Here is a 14,085-nt window from a genome sequence, read left to right on the forward strand (position 1 = left end):
TGCTGGAACCTGTCTGTGCACTGCCTCAAATCTGTGATTTCATGTTGTTCCTTCTCTGTGTGGAAATAAAACCCAAAGGAAAACACAATGAAGGAATAATGTTTCCGAGATGACTAAGCTGATTTGTCTCTGTGTCTGTCTTTCATTCAGATGTGTGGGATAGAAAAGAGCAGAGTGCTCTCAGACCTGAAGAACTGGAGTTTTCACAGAGACCAGGGGCTCCTCTGTGGTATTTGTGATGTACCAGCTCATGGTTCCCATTTGGCTGCAATCAGCTGTGGGGTCAAATACCTGCCTGATTGTTTTCTCCCTGATGTTGGGTTTAGGATAGTCAGAGACCGATTTGCATTTTCCAACTGGATTTAATGATGAAACTTTGAAAATTGCATGGTCTTCCATAGGAAAATGAAAGATGAGACATCTCTGTGCCCTTGAATCTCTCAGTCAGACTTGAAAAATATTGCTATTTATCTTCTTCTTGCTTCTCTCAGTGGTACAGCCCCAGCTGATATCACCCACAACCATTCTCTTGCAAAATGAAAACTGATGCAAGATTTCATGTTGGAAGATGTTTTCAAAAACTTTTGATAAGATCTTCTGTGACTGGAGATGAGCACTGAGGTAGACCTTCTGTGGGTGGCAAGACCAAAACAAAGATGTCAAGTAAGTTTACTCTTTTTTTGGTAGAGATAATACAAGCAGTGCAGCAATATAAATTTTGGTCTGAGCTGCATTGTACTGATATCTCAGTCAGTAAAAAAAGATCAGATGAAGAATCATTTAAAGCAGAGTGCAGAAACTCTCTGGCCAAATCCAACAGAAGTAAACGGAAATGTTTATTTTAACCTCAGTGAGTTCAGATTGAGTATTTTGAGAATATTTCTTTCTGCAATTTAATTTCTGCGTGCTGTTTAGCTAGTTGCCTTTAGGTTGTGTGTTCAAGCAAGGTCAGCTGCATAAGTGATGTCTTCTATGCACTCTTCATCATTTTCCTGCTGAGGTATAGTGACTGTCCAAACAATGAGAGAGAAAAGGGTCCAGCCCTGTTTTAACTCAGTTCTGCATAGCACAGATTTGGTTTTTTTTTAAATTTTCACAGCACTATGATAGAGAAATTGCTTATGCACCACTGATCAGTGAACAGAAATAACTGGAAAGCTGATGGGATCCAATGCGTTTGAAAGACTTTTAGACTTGAGTTTTTCACTCCCCTTTTTCATTTAGAAACTATCAAGAGAAAATCAGGTAAGATATTTCTCTGTTCCACTGCATATGAAAATGGCCTGTGTTAATGTCACCTTCCCCTGGTTGTAACCAACAAGAATCTGTAAATGGAGGAAATGTCAGATCATCTGCCTCTCCATTCTCAGCCTGCAACTGAATACAGGGTTGTGGTCGTATATTGCAAAAGATTACCCAGGAAGACAATTTTGTACAGTTGTGCATCTTTTGTGTAGGTAACTAAGGTTCTTTTTTTTTTTTTCTTTTTGGAAAAAGATAGAATATGGCTTTAAATTTGCAGCATGGGAAGTGAGGAAATGAAAACAGTATCTTGAAGTACAGGTCTTATGAAAAAGCCAAATGTCTGTCTCTTTGCCTATTACCAGGCAGTGCACTGAATGGGAACAGAGCTGCAGACCTGTCTGGGGAGTGCAGCATATACAGGATGGCAAAAAGGACTTTCTTAATCATGAGCAAGGCAGGAAAGTGGCCAAGAGTCTCTAGGACAGCGATGTCCAGGGGCTAAGAAGCACTGAGCACTGAATTCTGCTCTGTGCTCCTGTGCCCAAAGCACATGTATGAGTGCCCCTGCACTGTTGTGATCCACTGTGCCTAGCAAAGATTCTCAGTAACTTGGGCTGTCTGTGACAGTGGCTGTGATACTGTTGGTCTGGCACAGGGACAAAAGCTGGCCATGGTGCTTTTTTCAGTCTATATCAAGATCAACCACAGAATGTGTTAAACTCTGCTAAAACCAAAGCTCAGCTGCCTCACAGCCGCTTCCTACCTGCAGAGTGTTTCTCTTACAGATGAGGTGCACCACGTGCCACCCCGGCAGCCAGGCCAGCTGAGTGGCAGAACCACTGAGCTGAGCCCAGCACAGAGCTTACAAGGATTTCTGTCTGGCCATGCACACCCAATCCATAGCATGCAGTCTGCAGGGAATGCAGACAAGTCCTGCTGCTGAAAATTAACAATATGGGGCTGTCAGTTGCTAAGATTTTTGATTCAGTGGCTTTCCTAGATGTGATGGGTGGGATGACACAGTCAGATTGCTGCTGCTTAGTCAAGCTGCATAAATGCTTGCATTTCTTGTCTGTGTTGGAAAGCCCTCCTGCTTTAAGTTTGCCTGGTTTTGTGAGTGGTGTGTAGAAATTTGGCAGTTCTCCTTTTTCACTGGTGTAGTGTGTACTGTGTGCCTCAGGGGTGGAAATCCACTAAGTTGAATGTGACTCATCATGCCCTTGCCAAGGAAAGGTCTCTCACTCTGAAGAGAAAAGCTCTATCTGTGTTTGACAGTCCTACCCTGTCACATGCTGGGATTGATATGCTCCCTGTCAGGAGCTCACTGGCAGAGCACAGCTGGTTGTCACACAGACCTTCTGAGAGACCTTTGGCACCACTGACTTCTCTGGAGCAACAACAGCTTTATCCTCTGAGTGGTAAGAGTGGAGAGGTGCCAGTCTGTACTTGGGGTCCTTGGGATGAGGTGGGACTATATCTTAACAGCTTCTTTTGGGACACCCTGTTGCCAGTGGCGTGGCCAAAGCTGAGACACGAGTGTGCTGCTGCAGCTCAGGGAATTTGGCTCCAAACTTTGAATTCAATCTCTGAACATGTGTGTTCCCAAGCATCCCAGCCCATCCACTTTGTCCTTTTGTTCAGCTCCAGCTGTCAGAATAAAAGGACACTGAAAGCATAATGAGTTAGCAGGCACCCATCACTACCTGCCACGCTGCGCCAGGCTCGGCTCTGCCACTCACGCCGCACGTGCAGCCCTGTGACAGATCTGTCTGGCTTTCTTTTCTTCTGAGAAACTCTCCCCTTATACTGAGAAACTCTAACACCTACAGGGGTAGGAAGGTTACAGTTGTTAGTGCATGGGGAGGAAAAGGGTGCGGTTCAAACAATACTCAATTAGAATTTTTTTACAAGCTCAAAGCAGTGGCAGTGCTGGGCCAAGACCTGAAATTGGTTTAACTCTCTCAGATCAGAGAGGAGTTCAAGGTGGTTTTGCATCTTGTGCAGACAGCTAATATGGCTCCTCCTAGCTCTGTGCTGCTGCAGGACTCTTATATTTTTAGATATTAAATCTCAGGTTAATACAAAAACTGTGTCAACCATGGAAACAAAGTCATAAAATTCATCCTCCCATTCCAAATCCTGAGGAGGTGGAGTGCCTGAAGAACAAGGAATTGACACACACAATGTCAATGACAGTGCCTTGGACAGATCTGGGCTTCAAATAAACCAAATCTCACTCAAACACTCTGTGAGTCCAATTATTTTGGACCATTGTTTTTGCCTTAGCCTCCTTCAGTTTGCTTTGCAGCCAGGCTGGACCTGGCTGATGCAGCAGGGATTCAAAGGGATTTGGTGTTTGCATTGCATCAGCTCCTCCTGCTGTGGTCAGGGACCCTCACTGCCAGCTCTCCAAGGCAGAGATCCCAGTTGTCCACCTGGTAGAGCTGCACCAAAGCACCAGAGGTAGGTAGCTTTAGGAAGATGGTACCCTGCTGGGGGAGGATGTCACAGAGCTGGCAGGTGCCTGTGGGTGACCCCAGCACGTCTGTGCTGGGCTCAGCACTGAGGGGCACCTTAGAGAAAAGCCACAGACAGGAAAGCAGGAAATGTTTTGCAGAATGGAGATAACATAGAAATAATGCTTTGTAAATGGTTTGATTTACTGATTTACATGTGCAGGGGCTGCCATGTAAGCACACAGGAAAAGGAAATGGAACAGAGGAGGGGGGGAGGAAAAAGGCAAGAGGACAACAAAACGGGCTGGCAGGTTTCATTGGGAACAGGACTTCATGTGCTGGGTTTCCTCCTGTGCATGGTGTGTTGTGGAAGCCTGCAGTCACACATGGACACTCAGGATTGTGAGCCCTTTGGTTCAAAAGGATGTCTGTCTTTATAAAAATGGGCAACTTATATCATCTTGGGGTCCTTCTGCTCTGAGAATTCTCTGATGTGTACAGCTGGAATCACCCTGGGCATGCCAGACCTTATCAGTTCCTGAGCCACTGATCTGAACTTCAGCTGTGTGATGGAGGAGTCACAGAGGGTAGAGTTGTGAGCCCTGTGCTCTGTTGCTCAGATTTTCTCAAAAAAAGAAGACTTCAGAGGTCTCTGTGACTTCCTTTGGGGTGAACCCTCCCTTGGCATTAGCCTCAGCCAACAGTGGGATGCACACTCCTGCCAGCAACAGGTCTTTCTGCAGAATTTTTGTGCACAAGTGATTTGTGTGAGCCTTTGCCAGACTTTTTGTGGTCCGCCTGACTGCACCTCAGTGGGGGAGCTCATTGACCTGGGCAGGTATTGTATTTGCAGGGTGCCCCGTGGCAGGAAGGAATGATGAATCTGACTCCATGTTCTTAGAAGGCTAATTTATTATTTTATGATACTATATTATATTAAAGAATACTAAACTAAGCTATACTAAAGAATACAAAAAGGATACTTACAGAAGGCTAAAAACATACTAAAGAAAAGTCATGACTCCTTTCAGGGTCTCAACACAGCTTGGCCCTGATTGGCCAATGAGTCAAAACAATTCACTTGAAACCAATGAAACAATCACCAGTTGGATAAACAATCTCCAAACACATTCCACATGTGAGCACAACACAGGAGAAGCAAATGAGATAAGAATTTGCTTTCCTTTTTCTCTGAGGTCTCTCAGTTTCCCCGGAGAAAATCCTGGGTGAAAGGATTTTTCAGAAAATATGACTGTGACAGGCAGGCTCTACTTTACAATTATTTGTTTCTTAATTTGGTCACTTCCTTTGTGTCACTGACCTCCAGTGGGGAAACTAAGGCTCATATGTGGGTGGTGAACTGGGTCATGATTCCACTCTGCAGTGGCCAGGCCATGGAACCACCTGCAGTTGGATGGTTCCCTCTGATGTCTTTTTTGAGACATCTCCTGAGTCTTGGGGGGTGCTGGTGGGTGTGAAAGACTCTGCTGGAATCATAGAATAGAATCTTTTAGGTTGGAAAAGACCTCTAAGATCATCCAGTCCAATTGTTAATCCAGCACTGCCAAGTTTACCACCAAACCACGTCCCTAAGTTCCACAATTACACATTTTTTGAACACTTTCAGTGTAGAGTTCAAAAAATGTATTGTTATAAGCAATTTAATGTTTTGAAGAAAGGAGATTACCTGATGAAGGTATGATATTAAGCCTCCAACTGAAGTGAAAGATTTTGTGGGGCATATATTTGGAGATACTCGCTTCACTTTTTCTCAGATAAATTCCTTGACACAGTCTGAAAAAGAAAGTATGGTCTTCCTTGAGATTTCTAGGTATGTATACACCCCCAAGAGAAAGAAAATCCAAGCTTTTCCCCCTCCTTTCCCGCTAGTTTTTCAGATCCTCTTACTCCATCATAAAAACAGAACAGACAAAGAAAAATCTACTGGAAATCACCCTTGAAAACACTGACTTTTGAGCTCTGGCATATTTTTTTCAATGTAAATATATCTTGCTATAAATTTGTTTTCCTATAGACACTTGGGATTTTGTTCTGTGTTCAGCAGTTTGATTTCATTTAAACAATGAATTTACAGCCTCATTTTCCAAGCACAATTTTCATGCCCTCCTTAGTGCTGGGAATGTACTTTTTGAAGATTTGTTTGTGAAGCAATCATGTAAATTGGAAAGATTCTCTGACATTAAAAATCATCCCTTCCATCATATTTTCTCCTGACACTAGCAGCTTCAATCATTTTCTAAATAAAATTCCTCCTGGAAAGACAGATGGTGAAGCTTCACCTGGTGTTGTGGTGGCACAGGCACATTTTAACATGTGACATTGGGGATGGGAAGTCTTGTCTGTCTGTCTCTGTCTGTCTGTGGTGTGTGAGAATGATTCCTGTGGTAGCTTTGCTGGAGTGACTTTGCAGAGTAGAAGCAGGTGGACCTCGACACCACAACTCTGTGCACTGCAGACTACCCAGATGTGGGATGTTTTTGCATGAAACCTCTGCTCAGCCAAATCTTCAGGTTTCAACATTTTAAGAAATGCAAATATTTTATAATTCTCTGCCAGCTTTGGTAGTGTGTGCTGTCAAATAATGGGAAGAAAACAGATACAGCTCAGTTCTGGACTCATCCTGTGGTCTCTTTTCATTAATCTCAACTCTATCTGAGTTTTAGTTTTCTCTGTTTAGAAGACATCTGTGAATTCTTTTAAAGACTTCCTTTGCAGATATTTTGAGATGAAGTGGCAAAAAGATACTGTAAGAGACCCAGTTATTATCACAAATTAAAAAAAACCCCAACAAATCAACTAACTATAGGTATCTACATATAATGAGACATGGAAATCCTAGAATTTTCCAGAACCAAATGCCAATGCTCCCACTGACCTGACTGAATGGAAGTGTCATGGTGTGCTGTGCCAGCATCACTGCTCAGGTCCCAGGAAAACAAGATCACTGGCAGGAGTCATCCTGGAGCTGCAGCTTATGGAATACACACGGCAAATACATGGGTGAAAAAAAAGGGTGTCTTGTTATGCTACCAAGCACTAAAGAACACAAAAATGCAGTCTCACCCATAAAAAATGTCTCCCATTCCTCTGCAGAGGCATCTTCCTGTCTGAGGTGCCTGATCAGCTTGGGTGACCTCCTGGCACTTTCAGGAACAGAAGGGCTTTGAGGACAGGAGAAGAAAGAAGATGGTCCAGAAAGAATGCAGTGTCTTTCCTCTGCTTGGTTTCAGGATGTTTGTGATACAGGCCTAGCTGTCAGTGAGGGCTCTGGGCAGTGATAAACAAGCTCAGGTCTTCTGCAGAGAGATGGATGTGAATGTCTGCAGGTAGCTGCAGGAACAGCCACTGGTATCCTGCACCTGGTTTTGGGTGCCCTGGAGAAACTTGTCATGGTAATCTAAGATTTGTGCCCTTTCTCCTAACATCTTCTGTTAGGACACCATCTAGTGTCTCATGCTAGAGGGGGTTGTAGTAGAAACATCAGTGATAGGACAACAAAACAATAAATAATCTGTTATGATGTCTAAATCCTTTTGAAAAATGGCAATAATGTGCTGGTATTTGCTCTTCAAAGTATTATCCATTATTTAGGAATGAAGGAGCAACCTCTCTTAGTTAAAAACCTAATCAAGTTCAATCACAAAATCAAATGAAAAGCTGTATTCAAATGCAACCTAATTTATAAAGTGAATTATTACTTTATTGAATAAGAAATTTAAACAGTCTAACATGAAAAATTAGATTCTATCAGCTCTTGATCTTTCTTTTTTTTAACCACCAGATTACAAGTAGTCCCTAATTCTGTGTCTGCTACTGAATTTCAGTTCACTTTATTTTAGCATATTTGAAGGGAGTTTGTTTATGGTACAACTGATGGGAAATTCCAGACGGAAAGGAGGAGTTAGTACACAGAGAGACTGAGCTTTTCTTCTAAGCCTTGTTTTTTTTCTAAGAAGGAAAGAACAAAACAGCACCACCCTTTTACCACTGCTTTTTCATCTGGCTGTGTGGGTGGTATGTTGAAATAATAGTTTGGTGGAGATTAAAGAAAAGCATGGCTGCTGTGTAGCTGCTATCAGAAGGGGGAATCCCAGCTCTTTCAAGAGTGTGCACAACCAGACCTGAGCAGTAGTGTTATTATAGGGTTCAAAAGAAAAACCAGCCCAAACAATCCCCTTCTCACCAAACCTCCCCTGGGTTTCCAGCATGTGCAGCAGTGGGCTAGGTCTGTGACTGGGAGATTCCTGCCAGCATGTGGCTGCTGAGTCTGGGCTCTGTGCTGAGTCTGCAGAGGTCCTGCTGGGTTAAAGCAGAGATGGGCAGCCTTGCTCTGGAGGTGCAAAGGATGGAGACCCCACCAGTCCCCTGATGTGTTTGATATCAAAGAGGACAGGTGAAATCTCTCCTTTCTTCCAGTCTGGACCCAGCAAGACAGTGTATTGTTGATATAAAAGGAATACACCTGCTTAATACATAAGGAGCACACCTATTTCAACCTTCCCACCTAAAGCAAAGCAGTCTTTAGTTCCTGGTGTTTTCTTACGTGCAAATTCAAGGTACAAAAAAAGGCAGCCATTCCTCCCGGAAGCCATTCTTAGCAGAATGTCAGACACTCATCATGAACCCCCCCTTTTCTAGACCACATTTATACCACAGTCTGCTTCCTCTTTAGCAATCACACATTTTGTCTTCTATGGTCCTGAGATACCTACAGATGAATTTTCCTACAAGCCAGTGCTGAGCAGTAAAGCACCTCAGCAGTCTCACTTTAGTGCCTGGTAGAATTATGGAGACTAATCTGTGAGTCATTGAAAAACACTTGGGTGACAAGGCAGACACCAGTCACAGCCAACACAGGTTCATGAAGGAAAGTTCTGCTTGACAAACTTAATTTCTTTTTATGACAAGGTAGCCAGTCATAATAATAATCCTTGAGCAAGGGAAGCCAGTTGATATAATCATTTTGGATTCCAGTAAAGCTTTTGACACTGTCTCTCACGGGATCCTTCTGGACCAAATGTCCAGCAAACAGCTGGATAAATACATATCTATGATTCCATGACTCCCCAGCCAATGTCAGGTTCCTGTGGGTTCCTACAGGGATCTGAGTTGCTCTGTAGAAAGGGCATGATGAAGAGAGGAGGGCTGGAAGAGGGTGAGGGCTGTACCTCTCCCACTGAAAGCAGGCCAAGTATGTGGAAAATACATCGATGTTTCAGAAGGGAAGCAGTTGGGGAACTGACTGTGGCTGGGGAACTCAGCTCTCAGAAGGAAGTCCCAGTCTCTGGTGCTGAGTTTATTTTTGTCTTTTAACAGACAGCTGTAATGGATCAAATGGAAAACCAGCCCTGACAGCTGGGTCTGAAACATGCCTGCTGCCCATACACCCTGCCAAAGGTCATGCTCAAGGCCAGAACTGTGCTGGCACAGTTAGGAGCCTGTGGTGATAGCTAGGAACTCAAGATGCAAGTGGTGTTTTTCTGAAAATATTTGTGCAGTTAGCCTACATGCAGTCACAGTAGACTGAGAAGAGATTTAATATGATGGATAAAGCAAATAAAAGACCAAAGAGCAGAGTGAGTCCTGAACCTCATACAGGGTGGTGTTTGCTCTGGTCTTTGCAGGTTGCTATTGCAGGTAGTTAATGGTTTCCTCTTTTTAGATTCCTTTGAAAACTGCACGCATGGAAAGCGTGCAGACAACAGATGGCACCAAGAGTGGCTTTCCTGGGCAACCAAAGGTTTTCCTAGTTCAAAATTCAGCCTCCAGTGGTGGCTCAAAGCAGCTTCTGGGGAAAAGCAGTGTAAGGGGGCAGGTCCCAGTGTTCCCTCCCCAGAGCTGCTCCCTCACTCCAGGAGTCTGCAGTTCAGGGGCTGTTTCAGCAGTGATCTTCCTACTGATGTGCATGAGTGTGGAAACAATTTCCCTACATCTCTGCCTGCATCTAACACAGTGTACTCATGCCTTTTTTATTCCCTTTTCTCATAGTGCTGTACTGGGATCCTGTGCTGTGACCATTCATTAGTATTTGCAATCTCTCACTTCTCCACCCCTCACATCAATTATGGGATAACTTTTGGTGTTTTACAGGACACAACATTGTACCCTGGTACACCCTTGGAAAATCCTGAATCTGTCATGTCTGGGCCAAACTCATCAAAACTGAAACTCAGTTTGGCAAGTAATTCTTGTTCTTTGAAAGATGCCAGTTACCATTTCCTATTCATTTCTGTTTGACTGTACTTACCCCATTCATCCTCTTTAACCATTTGGAGTATTGATACACTATGATCACTTCTTCAAAATGAAGTGTGAGAGAGATCATGTCATCTCTTTTGGAAATGCTAATCAGCCATAGTGCTTATTTTAAACATTTTTCCCTAGTAGATCTTGCTTATGAGACTCTTGATGTAACTGAGCAAAAACGTCCATCAACAACCCCATGTTATACATGTACATGGTGCCACTTCTGTCTGAATACAGACAAATATCTATTTAGTACTTTTCTTTTTTATATTACCATTCATTTTACAACCCCTCTCTAGTGATATTCCTGCATTGTTTTTAAGCTCCTTTTGTTTTTATTAGAAGAAAAAAGACTTTCTTTGCTCTGTTCTTAGGTGTTTCTATACAATCCTAATTTTACTTACTAATTTCTCTCACTTAGTTACTTCTATTTTATGTTAACTGGCAGCTGTTTCCCCCTTTAACAGCTGTGATTTTGCTTTTCAGTTTCACATTGATTCCTTCACTTTGCTGCTGAACCAGGATGAGATTTTTAGTTGATCTGTTTGCACTCTAGGCTTGGAAATCCCGACTTTTTGACCATCTGATAAACCCTTCATCAAAGGCCTGAACTTTCATCTGGGTTCCTCTACCCACATTTTGTCTAGCAATGAACCTGGATAGTAATTTTCCTTTGAGCTAAAGAATGTACCTTTTTATGCTGAGTGTTTAGGGCAGGTAAATAATCAGGTCACAATCAGGTCACAATGATGCCTGGCATTCAGAGGTCAACAAACTTTCTACCCAGAATTTGGTTCACCACGTTATGTTGCAATGAACACTCTCACCATGGGTGTGACCCTCATGGGTTAGAGAATTCACCTGTACCACCCAAATGCTGTTTTTCTATTGGCTACTTACATCTCTAGCATGTGTCTCCCACGTGAAGCTTTCTGTGCATACAGAACTCTTCTGTCCACAAATTGGATGAGGGTTGAATGAATAATGGGTTTAAAGAACAATCATGCTGCTTTTTGACTCGGTGACTTTGTCTGGTGGTCTGTAGGAGATCATTCTGCAGATACTCTCCCTGTTCTGCTGAGCATCTTCTAAATCTGACCTAGCAGCTCACAAGTCCACAGTGGTGCTGAACAGAACCACCCCCAGTCTGCCCTTCCTAATCAACTGTTTTATTTCAGTATCAGAACAGTCATCTCACCAGGCTTCTGTGACATCAGCTGCATCAAATTCCATCACAAATAACTTTCTGTTCCTCTCATTTCTTACTGGCCCTTCTAGCATCTATGTAATTGACCACAAGTTCTCTTTTTTCGTCATTCAGTGCTTTCATCATTCAGTCAGCAAGCAGCTGTCTGTGTGTGGAGTTGCATGACACACACTTTCTTGGCAGTGTTTATATATTGTTGCTGCTCTAACCAGCCCTCTATGGCTCTCTCTGAAAATGTGGGCAATCCACATGTGAAAATATTTTTTTTCCTGTTTCTGATGTTACCTCTCTTCCTCAAAGACAGGAGACAAGCAAAACCTAATCTGTTTGCCTCATACCCATTGTGCTGGCTATCCACAGCTTATTCATGAGTTGTCCTGCTTTGCTTTGATACACCAGAGTTCAGTCAAATACAAATTTTTTTGTGTGTGTTTTCAGACTATTATTTTGTGTCAACTCTAGAAGGATGAAAACAAGAAAGACCTGAATGCTCACAAGAAAAATCTGTAGTTTTAGGATGTTTCAAGAACAGTTTTGCTGATGTATTGATACACATGAATATTGACAAGTAAAACTGGTTGTGAGTCACATTGCTGTTACAGTAATGAAAAATGAAACATCATCTATAGTATCTGGGTTGAGGGAAAGTGGTTGTGAAACAAGCTGTAGTGGTGGGAATGTCTTTTCAGAAGGAGGAAATGAGGAGAGTACAAGACAGTAACAGTGAGTGTGTATGGGGGAAAGTGAGAACCACTCTGGGCCAGAGAGCTTCCCACTGTGGAGCTGCTGCAGAACATGGCAGGGCAGTGTCCAGCAGCACCATCCCAGCTGCTGTCTCCCATTGCAGGGTGGCCAAGTCCACTCAGGACTCTCCCAGGTGGAGATGTCCTTGCTTCTGGCTGCAGAGCCTGGAATGGGCTGGGGGAATGTAATGGAAAGCTTGAGCCAGGTGAAAGCATCTTCTGCAGTCAGGCAGAGGGCTGCTGAGGCAGAGAGAGACCAGGTCCCATGGATGCTGCACTAGGTGGTGTGGAGGGGGTCAGAGAGAACGGTAAGGCATGTAAGGATGGAGAAGAGTCATCATTGTGCCACGTCTAGAAAGTCAGGGCAGAACTGTAGGTATTACAGCCAAAGCAGGCACAAAAAGAAAAGCCAGGTGCAGGGAGGTGAAGGGGGTTTCTACAGCCATGGCATTTGGGATAGGAAGATGGGGGAGAAGTATTTTGTGCTGCTGAAGGTGGGGACGATGAAGGAGGTGTGAGCAGGATGTATTAGTGTGGGCAAGATGAGTAAAGCCCCAGAATGGTGATGCTATAGGCAAAGGTAGGAGTTATTGAATCTGACTGCAAGGCGAAGTTAAGGAGACAGGAGAGGAAAAGGAGAGTGAATTTGTCATGAAAGTGAAAGAGGGTATTAAGAGGAATGGGAATGGGTCTAAAAGAAAGGTTTGAGTAGGAAGAGCAGGCTTTGAGCTGCTTTTCATGCAAGAACATGCAAGGGCCATGCAAGAGCTCACACTTACAGAGAGGTCAGAATAACAGTGCAGATGAAAATACCCTTCTCAGTAAAGTGGTTACTGTGATGGGAAATTGGGATCAGTCTGCCAGAGGAGGGACTGGCAAATGGTGATGGCACCTTCACTGGCAAGGCCTGCAGAGCTGATGTGAGGGTGTCCTAGGGTGACTGTTATCCCCATTCGTGTGTGTGTAATTTATGCTGGATATTATGTTCTGTGCCTTTAAGACTGGTGGAGTGAAGGTTTTGTTTTGGCCTCTTATCAGCCACTCGGCGGGACATCCAGATAGCACCAGTGCATGTTGCTGCTTTTTGCTTTTTGCCCCTGCTTTTTGCTTTCGCTCTTGCTTCTGCTTCGCTTCTGCTTTGCTTGCTCTTGCTTTCTTCCCCCCCCCCCCATTAGTTAATTTAGCTAAACAGTCCAAATTCCTTTCTGGACTGTTCCCCCCACCCCGTTGGACCTGTCAACTGCTCCGGACTGGGATTTGGAACACGGAGCGAGTGAGTTTACACCTTGTGACTGCAGCAGCTGCCTCAGCGCCGGAGGGACTGATAACAGAGCAAACCCCCAGGAGAGACTTTTCTGAATTTGTCATCTTTGTCAGAGCAGTGGAAGAGTGGTGTCATCCGGTATTGTTCATTGTGTGTGCTGGGGGGTGCTGTGCTTATCAAATAAACAGGTTCTTTCCACTTCTCTCCGAGGAATTCTTCCTGAACCGGTTGGGGGAGGGGCGTGTGGGTTTGTTTTTTGGAGAAGCCCTTTTTGGGGATTCTCTCCCAAATTTGCCCTAAACCAGGACAAATTTTGGCGCCCAGAGCGTGGGGCTCGAGAGAGAGTGGAAAAACCCTGTTTTGAGTGTATTTTGGTTACCATTATTCTGTGTTAGTATAAAGCAGTTAATAGACATGTTTTTTGAATTTATAATGTCTATTGGGGTGAAGGCTTGCCTGCATTTCTGGTCCCTAGGGTTTTTTGAGATCTTTATACCTCTGTGGTCCCTGGGTTTATTTTCTTATCCAGAAATAGCTCTTGTATTGTCCCTAATACGTAGCTTTTACAGCAGAGGGGCAGTGACCAGAATAGCTATCCTGCTGGGCTTGGTGGTAATAGCTTGTAAGAAGTTTATAAACATGTTGGGGTCTGCTCCAGGTGTGAATGGTTCATGGTTATGGTTATGCATCCAGTTGGTTAGAGGAGGAGCAGGGGGTGAGGCTTTTCAGCCTTTGCTTTCCTTCTTCTCTTCTGAATCTGTTACATCACTATTGGAGGATGTTCAGTTTCCCCTGAATGTTAAAGAGACCATCTTTCTGGTACTCAATCTGGTAAGCTTCCTCTACATAGTCTGCTGCATCTCTAGAATGAGGGCTGAGATTTCTAGACGGGCTGATGAGATC

The 14,085-nt window shown here is 43.7% G+C and overlaps 1 long non-coding RNA gene across 1 annotated transcript; it reads right to left on the reverse strand.

Annotated features, from left to right (window-relative positions):
- Window positions 1-5,281: 5,281 nt before the first annotated feature.
- LOC132328370 (uncharacterized) lies at window positions 5,282-7,239 on the reverse strand. Its single transcript, XR_009486762.1, has 3 exons — window positions 6,786-7,239; window positions 6,598-6,693; window positions 5,282-5,495 (listed from the first exon to the last, which is right to left on the reverse strand). It is a non-coding gene; the product is annotated as an uncharacterized LOC132328370 (long non-coding RNA).
- Window positions 7,240-14,085: the final 6,846 nt, after the last annotated feature.

This window comes from Haemorhous mexicanus, chromosome 6, assembly GCF_027477595.1.
Source record: "Haemorhous mexicanus isolate bHaeMex1 chromosome 6, bHaeMex1.pri, whole genome shotgun sequence".
Taxonomy (NCBI): domain Eukaryota; kingdom Metazoa; phylum Chordata; class Aves; order Passeriformes; family Fringillidae; genus Haemorhous; species Haemorhous mexicanus.